Source organism: Podarcis filfolensis, assembly GCF_964270895.1.
Source record: "Podarcis filfolensis genome assembly, chromosome: Z".
In the NCBI taxonomy this organism is placed as follows: Eukaryota; Metazoa; Chordata; class Lepidosauria; order Squamata; family Lacertidae; genus Podarcis; species Podarcis filfolensis.
Window position 1 is genome coordinate 13,310,725 of NC_139617.1, and position 8,514 is coordinate 13,319,238.

Here is an 8,514-nt window from a genome sequence, read left to right on the forward strand (position 1 = left end):
GCAATAGTAAAGGGATGGGAGATAAATTAATCTGTGATGGGTTGCTTGGGAGTGGTACTTTTATCAGCAATTTAAAACAACAGCAACAACTCATGAAACAGATAGGTACCAATTAAGATAAAGAAGTAAAGAAGAAAAAGAAAAGAGTCAATTCTGCAAACAACATTCATCCAGATTCTTTTGTGTTGGCTCAGGAGTACATCCTATTAAGTTCAAATGGTCTTGCTCCCAGGAAAACAAGAGGATTTTAATCTTAGCCTCAGGCAATATTGGTAGAAGACATTTGGTTGTCTGAGGTGAAGGGAAATATGGTGCCCCATATTCCACATACAGATATTAATCAGAATGGCAGTTGAGGCTAGGGATTGACAAATCTAGACAACCAAGTGTTGGTAGTTAAATATTTCAAAAGAAAGGGAGTTATTCTTTTTAAAACAAAAAACAAAAACAAAAAAAACAACTCCAACTACACTCACCTATTCAAAAATCCCAAAGTAAAAGGCAGGAGTTGTTTCGGAAGAGCTTTAACTTTAACTATTTATATAAGCAAGTAATTTAATCCACAGTCTTTTCTATTCTTGCATTATCATTTGTTGGCTCTGCACTTTTGAGGTGGGAAGAGGAAAAAGCAAACTGACAATTGCTTTATTGCAGACTGTTCCAATTACTTAGGCACTTGATGTGAAGCATAAATAGTATGAAGATCATATTAGAAATGTTTCAGGATGTAAATAGCTGTTGACAGATTTCCACGTCTGGGATACTGGAAACACGTTTCATCTTGAAGCAGCCAATCATGCCTTGGGAGTCTCCTGTAAATTCCAGCAAAACTGCTTGATGCACTGATTTATTTTCTCAAAGGTTTTTATATAATTTTATTAAACAAACAAACACCAACAACTAAGAAAAAGAAGTCAATCCAGACTCAAACATTCCATCTGAGCAGGCAGAGAGGTGGTATGCAGGGTTGATACAAACCCGCAAAGAGATGGTCGATTTCTGTATTTTGCAAGGCTGGTGATGTAGATGGGCTGAACAATCCTAATAAGGGGTGGAGATGATCAGAGTCGCAGAATCATATTTACCTGAAGCCCTGCAGGTCTAGCTCCATCCCTGCCTCTCTCCCAGAATGCCCTGTCTTGGAACCCCCAAGCCTGCTGCTGCCAAACAAGACGACTGCTAATAGTAATTTCTCACATCTTGGGATGTGATGAAGCCTCTGCCATCACTGATGCTCCAGCTTGCCAGTAGAGGCTGGCAGAGAGGGGCCATAACTGCATCCACCACCACCCACCACCATTTATCAACCTTATAGAAGCCTCAGTCAATGTTAGGTTACTTTTATGAAGCAGGAGATGGGCAATGTGATGGCTGTTATATCTGCACATGGAACAAGGTCTTGCTTATTGCAACTAGCCTTTGCAGATGGAATGAACCATATAATCTCATGGGCCATTTTGGGGTTTTCTGTTTGGAGCAGGTGTGTGGTGAGGCTGCATAAAGTATAGAATGTCAAAGTAAGCAGAAATGACAGTCAGGATGATGACCAGTTGCCAGAAGAGGGAGACAGTAGAAGAGATTAATTGGGTGCAAACTGGTTTTACTGATTTCTGGCTCTAATTGTGTTCAACTCAGACTTCAATTTACTGATAATTTGTTTTCATCATTCTGCAAATAAACACTCATCTTTTGTTAACCTCATGTAATTGCGAGTGAACGCTTTCCCAATACTTGCGCATAACACCAGAGACTGGGAACTGCTGACCCATGCGTCATAATTTTCCAACCAATCATTATTTTTTCTGGCCCACCAGCCACATACAAAACTTTGTGGCAGTGGCAGCTGTGGATGCATTAACACTAAACACACACACACAAACTCATAGAGTGTTATTGGGTGTGATAGCAGGCTCACAGTAATAGTATTGTAAGGAGTGGTATGGCTGGTGTTGTTGCTACCAGTGCTACCAGTGGTATCAAACGCAGTGAAGGTACAGCAGCAATGGCAGCATCACTAAAAGTTTTTTAAAAGACACAGATTCTGCCGAGTCTTGGGAAAACTGCCACTTCTGTCTGTGAGTGCTTGGGAATCTTCACTGGGGCATTTCCAGAACAGTTGGGAATCTCCACCAGAGCACTTCCATAGCACTTGTGGGATATTTGAGGATCATCACAATCCCTTGAGGCAAATCAGAAACAATGTTCCTCCCACATAACCCTTCACTGCTCCCTTTGCCCTGACAGCTTGAAACGCTCATCCAACATCAGATCAACATTATAAATGCTACCTTAAAGGGCGATATTAAATCTTGATGAGCAACTCCATTCATGTAAATGTCGCTGTGGGTGTGACATGGATTGCCTAATTATAAATTCATTTTATTTTCAATTAAATTCATGGCAGTTTATTTCAGTTCATTATGATTGTTTCAAAGCAGCTGGAAAAGCATCATTAAATCAATGTGGGAGTGTGAATTAATTACAATTTACTTTAAGTTATTTGATTCCATTTTGTGCAGTGCATGGCTTCTAAGGTGCATGCCTTGTAAAATGAAGTGTTGGGAAAGGCTCATATAGGAACCTAGGTCAGAGCTTTGGCCCAACTCAGTATTGTCAACATTGACTGATACCAGCCTTACCTGGGAAAGCTGAGGAATGAACCTGGGATCTTCTGTACGCAAGGCAGTTGCCATACCACTGAACTATGACTCTTCCCTAATGTAGTAATTGGCCACAGATTTGCTTAAGTCACAACCAAGAGCATGAAGCATCTGGGAGCTCGTACCTCCTTTGGCACGTGGTGCTTATGCCATTTAATACCACCTACCTGCTGGAAACAAAGATCCTCCCAAAGTCATCACTGCAGAAATATTAAACAGAAAGCAAATTCAAGCAAGAGATGTTCTACCCTCCTTTCCTCGAAATGTGATTCAGGGTGCTTTTAAAAAATTCTGCTGACACTTTCATCCTGCTGCAGAAAGCCAGCTCAGGGCCACCCAGGAGACCGGCAGACATGCCAGTCAAGTGACCCCAGTTCAAGAAAGAGCCAGAGTTCCCAAGTCTCCAGCCATTGGAGGCCGTCACAGCAATGACACTCTGGCTCCTGGGGCCTTGCCGTTCCAACTGCAATGTATTCCTGTTTGTCTCATTGTCAGGGGCTTCAGAGGGAACCATTCGTCTGACCTGCCATGCAGAGGCACAAGAGTTGCAATCTCACCCAACTGTGATTGGAAGTTGATAAAATAACGCAAAGGATATTTGAGAGAAACAAGCCACTACCATAAGCAGACACAGACCCCCACCCCCTGGAACATCAAACCAGTTTTGCTATTTCACACACTTCACAATTTATGACCAGAACTAAAGTAAAATTGTTCTAAAACAAACTCTTCATTACATTTTTTCATTGTACACACCCTAGATTACACCCCCTAGTACCCTCCAGATATTTTTTAAAAAGAATTGTTGTTGCTGTTTTCATCATTGCTTGCAAACTTAACAGAGAAAATGAAGGTGGGAAGAATAAAGATAAAGTCAGTAAAATAAAATGAAATTTGAAAAACAAAAAACAAATAATAATACTTGTTGCCACCTGTCTGTTTCAGGACACAATGCAGGAGTTCACCTTTGGGGTTGGAGCCAAACTCAACCTGCTGGAAGATTATAGTCCCTGCTGTGGCTGTAGAGACTGATATGGGAGAGACATGTTTTGTTGCAGCTGGGGCAAATGAAGGCATCCAGATGTGCTGCTGTAGATGCACAATGACATTTCTTCTCTCTGTGCTTCTTCCCAGCACATTGTTCTTCTGGACACTGCTGTGGATGCATGATATGACTGCCTGTCTCCGGGCACTGCGGTCTTCTGAAAGGGATTTCTGCATGGTGGGGTTCATATTGCCAGCCTTCATTTGCAGACCTCTTTGTAACACAGAGTTGGTCTGCCAATGAGCCTGGTGCCTGAAGCCCGCTCCCCGTATATCATGTCCTTGGGGATCCTGCCATCTTCCATTCTGTGCACATGACCAAGCCAGCATAGACGTTGCTGAGATAGGAGTGTGAACATGCTGAAAATGTGGGCATGGGAGAACACATCTTTGTTTTAGACTCTGTCCTGCCATGCGATGTTGAAATCCTACTGACGCAGCACATGTGGAAGGCGTTAAGGCCTCCATGGCCTCCCCTTGCATTGTTGGGAACAAGGATCTGTGCCACAACACTTGTGTGACTCCAGCATTGTGACTCTCTAGAAAAACAAACCTATATAGTTCCCAACAGATTACCATTGACAGGGACTGTCCTGAATCATAAATGCAGCTTTAGCAATCAGAGGTCAATAGTCGACATGATTTTCTCAGTGCACCAGCTGCAGGAGAAATGCTGAGCAAAGATGCCCTCTGTACATTGCCTTCATAGACCTGACAAGGTCTTTGAACTTCTAAGCCAAAAAAGGATTTTTTTTGCTCAACAAGATAGGATGCCCACCTAAGCTTCACAAAATTATTGTGTCCTTCTGCGAGAACCTGTGTGGCACCATCCAGTATGATGGCTAATCAGATGCCTTCCCTGTAAAGAGTGGTGTGAAACAGGGCTGTATTCTTGCCCCAACTCTCTTTGTCATATTTCCCCTCCATTGCTCTCATATGCCTTCACCTCAACTGAAGACAGTGTGTCCTTCCATTCAGGGTTTGTTCAATCTGGCACATCTCTGTGCCAAAACAAAAGTGTGGTGGGTCCTAATCCAAGAGATGAATACAGTGATACCTTGGGTTACATATGCTTCAGGTTACATACGCTTCAGGTTGCAGACTTCGCTAACCCAGAAATATTACCTCCGGTTAAGAACTTTGCTTCAGGTTGAGAACAGAAATCGTGCTCCGGCGGTGCGGCAGCAGCAGAAGGCCCCATTAGCTAAAGTGGTGCTTCAGGTCAAGAACAGTTTCAGGTTAAGAACGGACCTCTGGAACGAATTAAATACTTAACCTGAGGTACCACTGTAATACCTGGAAGTGATTGTTCCGGTTTGCAAACGTTCTTTCTTTTGGAACCCGAACATCCGATGGGGCTTCCACAGCTTCTGATTGGCTGCAAGAGCTTCCTGCAGTCAATCAGAAGCTGCAATTTGGTTTTTGAATGTTTTAGAAGATGAACGGACTTTCGGAACGGATTCCGTTCGACTTCCAAGGTACAACTGTAATTTTCTTTCACACTCAAAATGCAAAGGACAGTGGAAGAAAGGGCAGGGCTGGTATATAGGGGGACACTGAGGGTGGGGCTTGCACATGTGCTTCCATGCACCCTATCTAGTTTGAGCCCTCATATGTTCTTTTGAATATCTGCAGGTGACTAAGATCCCTTGCCCTACCATTTCAGTATTGAGCAATAAACATTCCGTATTTGCCGTTTTCCTAAGAAGAACAGGTTAAAAATACTTCAGCTGATGCTTGTTTTTCCTTCCTTTCTTTTTTGGTACTTTTAATGGGCCCACTAATGAATCTCATGGATATAATGAATTAATGAAAAGAAAGGTGGATTAAATTACTACTTTTCTGGCCGTAAGTCATCAATCAAACTGCACTACACAGCCTGAAATTTCATTACAAGGAACTGTTTTGTGAATCAGTTTTACCTCATTCATTTTAATTAAATGAATATTTATATATTCATTTTGCCAAAAAATATATACATATGTCCATAAATCTCTTGCTGTAGAAGATGGCAGTTTATTGAGGACCAAATTGTTACAGCTTTGTTGAACAGGACACTGAAATGGAGTTGATGAAGAATAACTCTTTAAGGATGCATGGATCCCTTTGTATTTGTTTATTCAATTTATTTCAGAATTTATACATTGCCCTTCATTGTCAGAATGATCTCAGGGCAGGTCACAATACATTATAAAACTATAGAGAATCAATAATAAAATGTTTACAAAATCTGTAGCATGCAATGTTTTTACTTCCTATTATATTTCTTACCCACCCTTCATTAGAATGTCCCAGGGTGGATTACAGTATATAAAACACTAAGCAATTAAAGCAGCACTAAACAGCAATCCCACCCATAAATATCACCCTAGACAACGCATTTCAAGGATATCAAAATCAATTTTGTAGCTCTCAAAGGCCTGGGTAAAGACATCCATCTTCAGCAACTGATGGGAGCTGAAAAGAGACAGTTACTCTGGGGAGGGAGGTCCACATTTGGGGGCCCACAACAGGAGGGGGGCCTCTCATGACCTGTGAAGCCCTTGAATCTCAGTTGATCTGAATCCCCAGGCTTGAGGGGAAGCGTTATTTGTTTTTGTTGTTCTTGTTTTTATTATGTATTTTGTATTTTTCATCTTGTATTCTTATGTTGTGAACCACCCTAAGATCTGGTACTGATGAAGAGTGGTATACAAATTAAATAAATAAATAAATAAATAAATAATCCCCTAGGTCATTGTTCACAAATGGATTGTCTCTGGGCTTCTCCCTCCTCCTGAGGAGACCCTTCCTCCCGAGGAGACTCCTGCCCACCCATAAAACATGCTGAAAAAGAAATAAACGCTCTTATGCCAGTTCTGGGCCTTCCATAGGCTCCAGTGTGGCCTCCATTCTTGAGAGAGAGGTGATTAGGTGGGAGAATCAGCAAGTGAGGCAAAGTTTGGGATTTAGGTGGAGGGATGACCAAAGGCAAGATAAGCGTAAGTCTAAGTACTGTTTTAGGGCTACAGCAGGTTCTTTGTTGTTCACAGTTTTCTGGGCAACAGGCCCTCATCTTTTCTTCAAAGAGAAAGGAATTCTCCTCAGGGTCCTGGTTAGGGAAGATTGTGACACCAAGGCAGCTTCATATGAGATCCCCAGATGCAGAAGTGAACATATCTCCTACATTTGCACCTTCAGTAGCTTTGCCTATTTGAGAGGATTTCAGCAGGTTGTTATGTTATACCTATTGAAATGTCCTCTTCCACACAGTTATTAAATCTACATGAGTAGGAGGGTCATTTTAGGTGACAAAACCTTTTTTCTTTTCTTTTTTGCAAATTTCTTCAGTAAGGGGTCTTAAAAATAGGTTTTGGGGTATGAGGAATTCAAATCTGCTATTATTTTTCATGACTGGATAACATTTAGCTTGGTAAGCCCACATTTGATGAAGAGGCACTTATCTGCTTTCAGAAAACCAAAGAATTTTAATTTTACCTTCTGAAAAATTTCAGGTAATGCCAAAAATTCAACATACCCTATTACAGGAGCCCCATTCTTTCCAAAGCTAGCTTCACGTGCTCACTAGAATCTATTAGCTTCCCTTCCATCCCAACATAATTGCTTATACACAGAATAAATGCTTCTTAATGCATTTGAATTACAGCTACTGTGCAAGTATAACCAGCTCCATTGTGAGATTAAATACACTCTGATACCGAAAAAGAAAAGAAAAAGAAAGCCATTACTGACAGCTGACTTACGCATCTACTTCAGAAGCCACCACTCAGAAGTCATTTTGGAGAAAGCGACTAGAAACACCTTCAAATGCCATAATGAAGCATTTGATAACACAATGAAAATTAATCCCAGCAGTATTCTGGGATGAGCTGCAGCTCACTCATAAGGCATATGCTTTTCATGGCCCAATAATTTGAATGTCCAGTTCAAGAAGTAGGACGTGTGCTTGAGACCCTGGAGAGAAAGCAGACACAGGACTCTGTCACAGTAGACAGTGTTCTAGATCATGGGTGGAGAACCTTTGACACTCCACCTATTATTGGACTCCAACTCCCATCAGCCTTAGGGAGTATGGCCAAAGTGGGGGCTCTTGGGAGTTCTGGTTCAAGAACATATAGAAAGCCACAGCTTTCCCATTCCTACATGAAGGCAGATTCATGGGTTCATAATAGTTTGTGTCACATTTTAGAGGAATGGGGAAGGTTAGAAAAGAAGCCTTTGCTACTTTCAATGCAAGTTTTACACACAAATCACCACCACCGTCCTAAGATAGGCCTAAACATGCTTAGCTACTTTCCTGGCCCAACGTAAAGGTCAGGGGTGCCAGCCCAGTAATTCTCAGATCTTGCACATTTGAAATGCAAATGTTAAGATATTGATTTTTCACAGGCTGTAAATGTGTAGCCATGAAGTTCAACTAGCCTAAAAATGTGCACCTTAAATATTTATAAATTGCCAGTCTGCTGAATGTGAATGGCTGGGAGACTGAGCATCTAAGCCCAAACTTTCGATTTGGTCTTTTGCATATCTGGAAGTCTGAATTGTCTGCAATGTGACCCTCAAACCCTGGTCAGCAGCTATATTGCCTAGAGGGCCAAACCAGTTGCAAGCATTGAATATCTCTCTCTCTCTCTCTCTCTCTCTCTCTCTCTCTCTCTCTCTCTCTCTCTCTGTCTCTCCCTCCCTCCCTCCCTTTCCCTCTCCCTCTCCCTCTCCCTCTCCCTCACCTTCTCCCTCTTCCCCTCTCCCTCTCTCTCACACACTTGGCTTGTCCTTGCCCCACTGCAACCTGCTCCAACTACAGTACTCA

General features: G+C 42.0%; 1 long non-coding RNA gene across 2 annotated transcripts; it reads right to left on the reverse strand.

Moving 5' to 3' along the window:
• Nucleotides 1-571: 571 nt before the first annotated feature.
• LOC310753935 lies at nucleotides 572-7,665 on the reverse strand. Of its 2 annotated transcripts, XR_014543512.1 has the most exons (3): nucleotides 7,448-7,665; nucleotides 2,909-3,183; nucleotides 572-812 (listed from the first exon to the last, which is right to left on the reverse strand). It is a non-coding gene; the product is annotated as an uncharacterized lncRNA (long non-coding RNA). The 2 variants fall into 2 exon arrangements; XR_014543513.1 differs by lacking the exon at nucleotides 572-812 and having other exon boundaries at nucleotides 2,888-3,183.
• Between the last annotated feature and the right edge of the window lie 849 nt (nucleotides 7,666-8,514).